The 12,396-nt window shown below is 36.9% G+C and overlaps 1 protein-coding gene across 3 annotated transcripts in view; it reads left to right on the top strand.

The window, feature by feature from the left end:
• BBS9 (Bardet-Biedl syndrome 9) overlaps positions 1–12,396 on the top strand; it is a 318,286-nt gene that overhangs the window by 202,862 nt on the left and 103,028 nt on the right. The window lies entirely within an intron of this gene.

Genomic DNA, 12,396 nt, shown 5'->3' with positions numbered 1-12,396 from the left:
TCTTATGATTGAAGAGTTTTATGCTGGTAAATCATGAGTAACTCCGCTAAGTTGATGGAAAACCAGATGAAAAGTTAGGGTGAATCAAAGAAAGATTGGGCTGAAAACTGCTTCTTTGTTTTTGTGGGGTTTTGTTGCCTTTTTTTTTTTTGTGGAACAATGGAGCTGATTACTTTGTTGTTTGCTTAGTCGTTCAGGATTTTACAACAGTGGGAGTCAGATTTGTCAAGTGTCATGTAGTGCAGCTGTTGGAATTTTCACAACTTGTAAGACTTGATTTTCCTGGCAGAATTTTTCACCAAAGCTCCTGTAAATATATCCTGTAAATGATCTATCTAAACAAAAAAATTGTTAAATAATTAAGGGAAATATTTGTCTGACTTTGCCATGATAATGCAGAATAATCATTGTCTCTTCCTGAGAGAGCAACAGAGAACACGGCGTAGTATTTACATTTATTATTTAAATACAAATATTTCTGAGAATCCAGAGACCAAATGAGACCAGAGGTTTGGCATTTGCACTCACTACTGTGCTGCCACTGTTTTTAGTTAAATTCTTTGTATTTTTCTGTCGTGCAAATATTTAGATGACTTAAAGATTAAATTTCAAAGTTCTCATCTTGTATGATTATATTTAGTAAAGTAAATAAACTTCCATAGTTTAATACTCATAGCATCTAAGACCAAAAACTGTCTCAGCATTTGTATTTATGTATTGGAATAGATTTTTTAACTGTCTTTAATTTGAATCATCTGGCGTATTACTTTTGATTACACAGGCAGCTATACATAAATGACTGTGAGGTTGAGCTATAAACTCCAGTAAAACAAAAGCTTCTGAGCCAAATTTTCTAAACACCTCCCAAAGTTGCACCCAGACATTGCACAGCTGTACAGCTTTCCCTACAAGTTTTACTTAGTGTATTTTATTCATTTTGTTACTTTACAGCATTGTATGACAGTATTCCTGTAGACGTTGTAGGTGCCATTTCAAAGGATCTTTCAATTTTACCCTTCTAATCAAAGATTTCTGTCCTTATTATGCCTAGACAATTTTAGGAACTCTCAACATGATTCCAGCCCACAAAGATGCTTAGTTACACAACCTTGTGTAAACAACTTTTGTTAGTAAACAAGATTGCAACTATTTTTCTTTAAAGGGTCTAGTGACATGTTTAAATTTAGCCATGTGCTTAATTTTTCTTATTAATCATAATTTACATAAATACACAACTGTGTGAAACTGCCATCTATAAAGTAGCTCATCATAAAGTGATGTCATGTAAGATGAAGTTTTGTGGTAGTGTTTCATTTATTTGATTTTAGAAAGGAGTATTCTTTAACACTTGGCTTTGTACAAACAGTTGGATGGTAAAGAGTTTTTGGATATAAATTGTGGACTGCTATCCACTGAGTCTTTTTATTTTTATACTGTACTCTTCTTAACATTATCTTTTACCTACACAAATGCGCGGAGACATATCCTTGAATTCGTTTTGAAGGGTGTTTAAATATGTCCTAAAAGCTCTAAAACAGGTCTATGAAAGATTTCTGTTTGCTCTAGATGAGACGTATATTATATATTGGAATAAATTTTCAACATGCGCAAGTAAGATACAGGTGGCCTTTCTACTATTATTGTAATTATCATCGTTTGCTACACTGCTAATCATTTGGAGACTGATATTCTTGCCAATTACAGCAAAGGTATTTTCAGTGTATGTAGCCAAGCAATTAACTCTTTCAGGTTAGACAGTATAATAGGACACAAATCAATCCTAATACTAACTGTACTGTACATGAGATGAAATAAAAGGGAAACGTATAAATTATGCTAAAGATAATTCTGGAAAAATGTACGTGCTGTCTGGAATAGGATTTCATGCCCATTATGAGCTTTCAAAACAAATAGTTGAACAAATCAGTGTTGTTGGCAACGCAGACTTTTCAGCTGTCCATGGCCACAGTTTTGAACCTGAACTTCTGTCTGAAGTTTGTTTACTACAGTCGTCACAAAAGTAAGAACAACAGGTCTGACTTCAGACTTATTTTTCGAAAACCATTGAAGAACCAATTAACGGGGTTTGTCTAGGGGAGGTGATGTGCCTCTGGCAGTTTGAGTTCGGTTTCAAGCATTTTGACAAGTGAGTTGCAACACAGTATTTTGTCCTTGAGCTAGTGAAGAGTCTTGAATTAGAAACAAATCTGGCAAAAATGCTGAAACCTGTGATGGCCTCAGGTAAGTGACAGCTCCTTCAAGACCTAACCTTATTAGTAGCTCACTATTAGTAGTTCACTATGTATTTCCCACTGATGTTTTGTCGTACTATGAGACTAGATCTTTATTTCTTTATGTATGGACATTGCTATGTAATAGGAAAGATACCAGGAGCCTGCAGCTGGGCCCACCTAATACTTTAAAATTGCTAAGCTAATTGTTTCCACAAGAAAAGGTGCAAAGAAAATCACTGGGCTACAAAAAGCCTATTTTTCTGGAGAGAGCTGAAGAGATTTATGGAGGTTTTCTTTTCCACAGAGTCTGTTTTTCTAAAGAGCAGTACAGCTTAAGAGATTAATGTGAGAATTCCTTCATTAAGTCTATGCCAAATGAAGTGCAGTTTCTCTTTTAGCAGGAGCTTGTATATACATCTCCTGTGAAATGTAATATAACACATGAGAAGATCGCAAGTCTTATTTATGTTTGAATATTTGCAGATTCAAGTATATTATAATTTATATTATTCACTGGAATGGGTAAAGAGATTGGTCTCTGTGTGTTTGCCCCATACCAATGGCCATGGTAGCGTTTTACAAAATGTTTCCTTTCAAAGTTTAAAAAAGTCTCTGACTAATTCCAGTTTGTTTCATGACTGTCAATGAAACAAAGAACTGAGGGGTACCTTACATTCTGCTTCATGGGTTGTCTCAGAAATTGCTTTGAGATTGCAGAAAAAAGGTATGAAATGAACAAGTCATGGGATAGAGAGCCTGAGCCTTTTCCTTCAAATTCAGTGGCTTTAGTGTAAAAAATTGTTTAAGTATTTTTATGATTTGAGAATTCAAAGGCACTCTTAAAATTATTAGCAAAAGGTTGCTGTTGTTGCAGTTAAGAAAGCAGTGAAGAGTGGTACAGGGCATAACATCATACTCATGGCCACATCCAAAGCTTTTTTGAATCTATGAAAAACCCTTTCCTTATTTTTATCAAGTCCTGAACATGAGAACTGCGGGTGGATAATAGAAGATAAGGAGTACATAAAAATAGATTGAGAAGAAAGGGCATGCTAAATATGGAACAAAACAAAAATCAAAGCTAAACATTGTTATGAATTTTGAATAGGTCTTGTATGCAAGAAAGGGGAACTATAGCACAGTGGAAGGAAACAAAAAAAAATAAGTTTAAAAATTTATGTGACTAAATGCCGTTTTTCATATTTCCTTGGTAGTTATCTTGCATAACTATGAGCTTAAGAGAAGTAGATGATTGTCTGTCACTTGGATTCATTTGCTTGCTCATCCTCTGATGGTGAAGATGGGCAAAACAGAAACTAGCCTGACATTTCTGTTATTCGCTGCTGCTTACTTTGCCTGTGTGAAGGTGAAGGTTAATGCTCTGTTTTCCTCGGTGGTGTTTGTAAGATTTCTTGTGTTGGTTTTGTTTCCTCACACGAGTTATTTTCTCCATCATATCAAGTGTTGCCATCTAAAGTGCAGACTGCGAGTATGCCCAACGCTTTGTTTCTGGTAGATATGAACTGCTGGCTATTGTTTTCTCTAACTCTGTGGCGAAATCTTTTCACAGAATACTCAGTAAAACTTGTTTCTCAAGACATCTGTTTTCCCACCTAATACTTTATTGTCTCTCCAGTTCTTCTACACAAACTTTTGTACCTAGTTTTTTGTTTAACTGGAAAATCATAATTTTGTTCAGGACATGGATAGTTTTGAATTTCAGATGTTGTTTGGATTAGTGTATTATTCCTGGCTTCACTTTCATTGTCAGGTCTTTGTTGGCTAGTGAGATAGTACACAGATATCGGTGCTACTTTCCTAACATTATGTAAGTGTGCGTATAGAATTTACTTTCTATTAAAAATTCTCTAGGTGCAGTTGTGTCAGATGTAAATGGTTACTACATGTTCTTTGCACTCTGTGAAAATATAAAATATTCATGCTCTTCTGGTTTCTAATGAGTTATTATTTAAAAGAAATGGACAGAGACAGTCATCAAAATATTATTTGAATGCCCACTCAGCATTCCCAGCCAAGAAGGATTTAGTGACTCCCAGGTATATTGTTGAATCCTGGGCAGTTGCTCATGGATCTGGACAACAGGTGAGCAGGCAGAGATACAGACACTTTTGGTTTCTACCATCCATCTTTATATAAAAGAGGTAATTAAAACTAAGATGTTCAATAGCACAAAACAGAGCCAAGTACTCCACTTTAAGACCTGCTGTTCTGCTGAAAACTAGTACTGCGAGTTTTAGGAAATCCCAAAAACTCATTGAGTGCTCCAAGGAGGAGTTTTTTTGGTGCAGAAACTCAAGGTTGGAATTGTGTGGCTTATATATAAAACAATAAAGATTACTTCTGTCCTCAAACTGTTTCACTAACTTTCTCAGAATCTTAAAGTTAATACTAATGTAATTGTTTGATATATCAGATGAGTATTAGTTAAATCCAGGATGAGGCTGTAAAATGGTTTTCCAGGTCTTTTTTCCAGGTTACACAAAATGCCAAGACTCACTTTATAGCTTGTCAACATTGGCCACCAAAGGGAGATTAGCTCTAGGTCTTTAGGAACTGTTTGCTGGAAAAAAAAATGACATTGTGGAGGTGTTAGAGGTTATTTTCCAAAATATCTTCTTTTAGAAGTAATTTTAGTGTCTTGCGTGCCCCTTTCTCCCCTCCCAATTCTAGAAGGCAGCTGTCCATATTATGAGCTAATGACTTAAACTTTCTTTAGAAAAGAGACAAAAGACTGTTTTTGAGATACAAGATTGCATGAAAGCACCTGAAGCTGCTAGTATCAGTTCTCTCTCCCTGAGGGCTGACTCTGCAACCTCTTGAAAAATAAAGGATTTGAATGGAAACATTGACTCTCTTTTAAAGAACTGCTGACATGCCTGAAATGAGAGAGCACATTCCCACATGCTCTTTGTTGGAGAGTGTTACTGGAATTGCAAATAGGTTTTCCATGTCACTTTGTGGAAATCACCAGTGCCATTATAAGCTGCTTTGGAGCATTGCTAGAGCTTTGAATTGTCAAGAAATGGATGTTGTTGATAATATGGATGATGTATAATGCCAGAGGGTGTCATCTTAGTTAAACAATATTGTGAATAGTACCGGAACATTTCTAGAATTTGTATCCGCAATTTTTTCTCTTAATTATTAGAATGAAATATTCCAAGTGTTACTGCATAATCAAGATTCTACAACTCAGAGCTTTTCTATAGAGGCAATGTGATTTCCATGTTTGTCCAGGTAGCTCATACTGCGATGCTAGGGTTGGCATGCCTCAGAAGAGGCTTGAACCCCAAATCCCAATAGTCTGTTTTGGTTCTTACTTTGGTATGCTGGAGGAGTACACATTTTGGTCATGCTGGCTGTAGCTCTTAAAACTGGGCACTTAGAATGGACAGTAAAATTCTTATTTTACATTTGTATGCAGTAGTGTTAAGAGCTGTTCCACAGTTTTTTGAATGCTTGGTGACATAGTTCCCCAGTGTGAACATATGCCTAACTCACAGAAGACCACATTCTGCTTTTAATAGTAATGTCTTTTGTGGCCCCACCTCTGCGTGCTATCACAGCTATCATAGCAGATGGCCTGTCGCAAACTCCTGTGGCTGTGAGATGCAGCACGTGTGACCATGTTGTCCCTAATGCTTGTGTATCTCATTTCTAACTTCAGTGGAGAATTGAAATTCAGTAATTTATTACTCTTAAGTTCGACTGTAGTTAATGCGGGTCTTCTGATGTTCTCTGATCAAAGGACACATCAGTTACAATAACAGAATTTAAAATGTTAGGCTTTGAGAACTGATTGAAGTTCACCACATTGAGTGATGAGGGTGGTTGGGTGACTTCGTTAAAGAATTGTTTGGTATCTTTGGACCAAAGAATATTACACTTCATGAAGGCTTCCACAAAAGGGACAAGGAAGAGCAGAGCAGTAGCCCTTGTTATTAAAATCAACAATTCCAACAATGCAGTGCTTATTACTTACCCTGAGGTAACCAGTAACTTTGTCAGCCTCTTGAAATATTTACCAGCCACCTCTGCTAAGCACATTCTAATTCTGAATTATTTTGTATTGTCATACTCCATGGAGCATCCTCTCATCTTTTTCTTGTGTTAGAGGAATTCTGTTTCCCTGTGGTTGCGGTGTCACCTCACTGATTTAGTATTAAGCCTACTGCAGTGTTTCCAAAAGCAGGATATGAGGCTGAAGTAGAAGTGAATGAAAAACAGTGTAAGTGCTGAATTTTGTAATAGCTACTGGAACATATGACCAGAAATGCTCATACTACACGAAGCAGTGCTGGTGTGTCATACCACTCTGTGTTACTGTGTGAGTAAATCTATGCCCATGTCTTAATGTTAGTAAGCAGTGGGCCAGTGCATAAGGCTAGTCAAGTTTAGGTCTTTAGTAACATACAGTGGGAGCAAAAATAACTTGTATTTCCTTTGGTTTCAAAGTTTGGTTCTGTTTCGGGGGAAAAATAGAAAGATGTTCCAAAAGGTTTAGCAGTACAGGATGTGATATCTGGAGTGGTGTTACAACTAGGTCTGTTTCCTTCCCTGCTACCCTCAAAACAAATGCGTTACGCCACTTACGGAGGATGTTTGCTTTTATCGGGGCATGTTATTTACAGCCCATGTTGCCTCACAGAACAAGGTGGATCACAACAGAAACCTGTAGTTCTTTTGCTTGCTACATTTCCTAAACAGAGTAAAAAAGTTTTGTGACACCAGTTAAGCCAGATTATTTTTCAGCTCAATCTATAGCTCCTATCTATAGACCGCAAATAAGATACTACTTAATGAAATCTGAACTCTTACTTAATTTAGTTGTCTTTAAAATTTCTCTATAAAGGTTGCCCTTGCCTTCATCTTAATACTGAGTTGAATCTGTAAAATTTTTTAAAATGTATTTTGGCTCATAGATGTTATATCTCTCTTCAAGTCTAGTACCTTGAACATCATGGACAGAGTGATGAGCTGTGTAACAGTGTGCCATGGCCCAGCTATGTATTAGCACCCAGGAGAATACTACTTTAAAAATGAGAAGCTAAGCTTGTTTTATGGAAAGTAGCCTTAGCAAAATGTTGTAACTTAGATTTTGGTCTAATCTCTGGTGCGTTCAAGAAAACCTTCAAGGTGAAGGTCAGGAGTTAAAAATACAAAAATTACATGCAGTTAGTTAAGAGTTCTCCTGGGGCTCTGTTTATCAAGAAAATTTTGTTCGTTTGTGGATTTATTCTGGTATGTTTAAGATCCCAGCAAATCTTAGATATTATTTTTTTTCATGTGTATGAGTAGTAACAACTTGTCACTTTGAGATTGACAACGGCTATCATGGCAGGTGGGAAAAGGGAAAAAGAAGCAAGGTAAGAACAGAGAATAAAAGAACATGGTACAGTAGAAAATGAGAAAAAATAGAAAATACACTAAATGTCCCACATCACATGGGTATTAGTTCTCTCCCCTGTAGTCATAATCCAGCAAAGCTTTTAATTGTGAAAAGCATGATTAAAAACATGTGCATGCTTTCATCTGCCTGCATTGCTAGCAGCATGAAGCAAACAATCAGTGCAACTGTTCTTCGGTGCATGTTACAAAATGTGCCTGAAAAGCTAACTCTTGCAGATCTAGGCTGCTAGCAGTACCTAGGTTAGCTAGCTTAAAACTTAGATTGTTTGTATCTGAATAAGCTATGGCCTAAGTCAGGGCAGTTGCCCTGGCTTTATCTTCTCTTCCTCCCAGCTGCCAAGTGTTCCTCCATTTGCCGGTGCCAGCACTACCCTTCATATGACCAGGCGGTAAGGCAGCTTTAGGGAGCTGAACTGATTGAAATCTTGCCCCGAATGTGGTTAAAGCTGCTTTTTTACCTTAGTCTTTATCCATTATAGTTAAACCATCAAAAGGAAACATTACTACTTTACAGGCTCAGTGAGTAGTTGTAACTGGGTACAAAGGTACAAAGCTGCTAGTTCTGCAGCAGAGGAGGTTGGTATGTGCGTCACGATGCGTGGAGGAGAATGTGACTATCTATTTTGGCAGCAGGCCATAGGTATATCAAATTAAGTACAACATGAAATTGTGTCCTAGCTTTTGACTCGATCAGCTTCCCGAATCATGTACCATGTAATTGCAGGAGCATGAGTGCTGGTTCAAGGAAGGAGAAGGGAATGGGGAAGCCACGACTGCCCCAGCTTACTTAAGCTTACACTGCCATGTGACTGGCAGCCACAGTAGCTGAAGCACATTCAGACCCTTAATAAATAGAGCACTGAGGAAAGTACCCAGAATGCTGTTACGATTTTTTAAATTGTGTGCTATGCCTTATTAAGTGGCATTGTAAAGCTATTCTGAGTTCCGTTACTTAATGAACCAGTGCTGGAAATACTAGTTTATTTCTATGCTGTGGAAGGTGGTTTGTGTATGATGGGGAGCCTCTTCATTCTTGTGTTTGCAGTCCATTGTGCCAGAACTCATTTATGCTTTTTCCTGGCAATTTTCTCACAGCTCTAAAATTGTGGACACAGGACCTAATCCAACTAAGCTCTTAAGCACATACACTGCTAAGTATATGTAGTCTCACTGGACTCACAAGGGAGTATAGTAGGCAAAATGAAAACGCCCTCTGGTCTTTCTATATCAACTGTATTTGGTCTTTCTTGGAGTAAAATTGGTTGTAAGCTTGAAAGAAATGTCATATTAGGACAGCTGCTTCTCCTATCCTCCTTAGCATTTTGTTGGTTTCATCAAATGGAGAATAGGTCAAGACTTCATCACGAACGTGAAGCTAAGCCAACACATAAATACCCTTGAGCAGCAGTTTTAACATTTTGGAATATTTATAGCTAACAGCTAAACTTTAGGATAATAAACTGTTCATGGGCTGTGTTAGTTCATTTTCTCTAAAATACAATTTTTATTCTGGCTGAATTCCAGACATCTGAGCATGGACTAGAAATCAATCTGGAATGGTCTAAAATCAAATTACCATTCTTCCTTTACTTTTCCCTTTAAAAGGATTTTTCAGAGGAGCTTTCTGATACGCACAGTGTAACACAATAAATGTGACTAAAATAATAAAAGAAAAGAAAAAGGGGCTACACAGGATCCTCTGTTGAATTTCATTTGCTTTCCGGAGTACTGTTCTGACAATTATGCACTCAATTTGTCACATACTGTATTTCACTGTTTCTTTTCTCGATCCTAAATATTTCATATTTATTGCCATGTAATACATCATGACCTATATTGTGTACTTCAATGCAAACTAGAAAACATAGACTAGTTAGTCAGAACAGGTTTCTTTTTCCAGTAACTGCATCCCCCTCTCCTGTGGCAACTCTTAAGATCTGTATTTCAGATGTGTTTTTTGTGTTTAGCTTTGTTTTGGAGTAATTCCCCTTCTGCTCCAACTTTCTCCTTTCATTCTCCAAACTTGGAGTCCTTTTCCTTCCTCGAGAGTAATGAATTCTTTCAGTGCTCAGCTTGTAATATTCAGTCGAGATGCAGAAGGTATTAATGGTTATTGGTAGTTATGAAAGCAAAAAGAGATATTATCTCACTAATGCCTTTTCAGTATTTTCACTGCATTTTTTTCAGTAGCCAGCTGAAATGTTACGTACGCATGCAGCTCAGTCTAGAGAACCTGAAAGTGTTTTCAGACTTACTTCTGCAAATCAGGGGAATACGTTTGTGGAAAAGATGATAGCAGTTAAAGTTCATATAGGAATTTAAAAATTCATATAGGATAAATTAGGTATTATAAGCCATTCTCTAATTCTCAGAAAGTCTTCCACCTAAATCACTATTTCAATCACAAATGATATTTTTTTTTTTTTTTTGCCAACAGTTATTTGGTGCCTGAATTACCTGTGTTTTTGGTACTGTTCAAAGTAGCCATCCTTCATGGTTTTCCTGCTGAGTGCCCTGTAGTCCTGGGAGTGACAACCCATAAAGTTTTTTGTGTGTGTAGTTGGTGTTTTTTTGGGTGTGGTTGTTTATTTCTTTTTAAGCAGCTTGAGTGCTAATGTTTGTAATTTCCACTCTACCAGCTTTGAGAGTTACTTGGTTCTTACATCACAAAAGCAGTAAAGGGGATTCCCTTCCTGCCTTCTCTTCCTTAAATCCTAAATAGCAAAATATTCTGCTAACTCTCTGAAAGCAGATGTTTCAAGCATGTTTGCTCACCATTATCTGCTACCACAGAAAAATAGGAGCTGGGTTTGAGTTCTTGAGATAGTTTTTTGAAGCCATTTTAGATCTTTGGATTGTGATTTCGCTAGGTATGTATTGTTGTCCTCATTGCAGAACCATGGTGATGTGCTTTGTTCTAAAGTACCACAAAGAAAATCTCTGTTTTTACAGCAAATGGGATGGGTTTTAAAATCTGCAATGTACATTAAGTAATGCATGTTGCCTGATTTTGTCATAAATAACAGTGTCAGGGGAGACTATTCCTGGCAGGCAGTGCTTGAAGTAGAATTAACAGGCTAACGAAGAGAGAGCTCCCAAGAGACCTGCTGTCTTTGTAGACATGTATAAAATAACCCAAAAAACTTTCCACAGGAATCTCTGGATACACAAGGTATATTTCCTTGTTTGGTGCATCTTATTTCTCCCAGAATAATATCCACCTATCCCTCATATCTGTTCATATCCATTTGTCCTGGGATATGACACCTCTTTCTACCTGCCTTTCCAGTAGAAACTGGAGTCAGTATTTTTGAATTGTTCTGGCAAGAGGCAGTTTGTCTCATTTTGAGCTGAATTTGAGAAGTTTGTAAAAATTTTACTTTGTTTTCCAAAACAGATTTATGACCAATAGAAAAGGGAATGTCTTGGTAATTGATTCACTTTTGCTGAAGGTACAGAAGAATTCTGATACTGGAACAATGATAAGCAAACTGATTTGTCAGGTCTTTTGATGATAGAAACATTGGCACAGGAAAGGTAGTTGTGGCATAGGCTCAACTCTTTTCTCTTGCCCAATTTATGTTGGACATACTAATTTCATTTAAGGGTAGTATCAGTTCAGCTGAGATCAGAAACAGTCTGTCATGTTGCAGTTGGAGCAGCCTTATAGATCAACCTGCTGATTAGTGATGCTTTAAAATTATTTGATCATTAATTTATACAGAGATAAAATACATTGAACATGTATGAAGTCCAGCTTTCCAAAGGCTGAACAACCTCTGAATCAATTTTCAGTATGGTTGAATCTTGTCCTATGTAACAGATACCTGATAGCACATTTTGCTGTCTCTTAGGCCAATGAGAGATTAACATTTTAAGGGGGTATTTTTCAAAAACTACAGAGAAAATAAATTAGAATTATTTTTTTAAGTAACAAGGTGCATAAAATTATCTAGAAGTGCCTGCTCCCCCACTCTCTCATTCAGTGAAGTGTGTTAAGGCAGAGCCACATTACAAACTTGGTATTCTGCTCTTTATTGCTCCCACACTGTCTCAAATCATTGCCATGCTTTTAGATGATGTGTTAAAAACTAGGTGTTTAATAGAGAAGGGAAAAATGATAACTGAGTACCTGCAGGGAGGTTTGATGGGAGTGGAAATCTAAGACCACCAACACTAGCAACGCAATACCAAACACAGTGCAGTTTTGTTTGAGTATAACTGATGAGATTGATCCAAGAGAAAAAGGGTGTGAATAGGAAAATATGAGCTTTTCCACCTTTGGAGGATCTGCAGAGCTCTGTAGTATGCTTAAGTGGTGCATTTGAAACCTGAAAATATGTTTAGCCAAGGACGTTACTAAGCATACGGTATGATAAAGAAAACAGTGCTAACTGTATGTGTAAGACACTCCTACTTCTCCTGCTTACGTGACTTGAAATACATGTCCCCAACCTCTGTCCCTTTAATTCTGCTGAGCTCACAGCAGTGGAATGAGGCAAAGCTGCCAGTATCTTAAATTTCATTCATTAAACCTTTAAACAAAAATGTCTTATTAAATTATGAATACTTTAAATCTCTTCTGGAATGAACTTCTGAGTTATTTTAGATATAATTTATTATTTGAAGGTTTGTGCCTGTGTAGCATTGGATTCTGCGTCTGCATCTGTATAAGATTTATGTAGAACTACTGATATTTAATTGGAAAGTTTATCCAGATATTCAGGTTATT

The sequence above is a fragment of the Phalacrocorax aristotelis genome, chromosome 2 (assembly GCF_949628215.1).
Source record: "Phalacrocorax aristotelis chromosome 2, bGulAri2.1, whole genome shotgun sequence".
NCBI classification, from domain to species: domain Eukaryota; kingdom Metazoa; phylum Chordata; class Aves; order Suliformes; family Phalacrocoracidae; genus Phalacrocorax; species Phalacrocorax aristotelis.
Note: the sequence above shows the minus strand (reverse complement) of the source record. Positions and strands in the feature narration are given on the sequence as shown.